The sequence below is a fragment of the Penaeus monodon genome, chromosome 29, assembly GCF_015228065.2.
Source record: "Penaeus monodon isolate SGIC_2016 chromosome 29, NSTDA_Pmon_1, whole genome shotgun sequence".
NCBI classification, from domain to species: domain Eukaryota; kingdom Metazoa; phylum Arthropoda; class Malacostraca; order Decapoda; family Penaeidae; genus Penaeus; species Penaeus monodon.
The window spans coordinates 24,274,060-24,274,341 of record NC_051414.1 but is presented as its reverse complement, the minus strand read 5'-3'; positions in this window follow the sequence as shown (position 1 = coordinate 24,274,341).

The following is a 282-nucleotide window of genomic DNA, read 5'->3' as shown; positions in this document are numbered from 1 at the left end:
TTGGGTCCCCAAAAAAATTTAAGAAAATTTTGGGACATTTTTTTCCCAAAAAAAAATTTTTCCCACCAAAATGGAAAATTTTATAAAAAAAAAAATTTAAAAAAATTTGAAAATAAAAAAACAAAAAGAATGCAAACTTCAATTTATTTTAAATCTTTCTACATGGAAATTTTTAAATTTTAAAAAAAAACACAAGGGTTTTCCACTTTGGGTAGTAAATTTTTCCTTCTTTTCTTTAAAAAACTGTTACTAAAATCCCCCAAAAAAGGAAATTTTTTAATT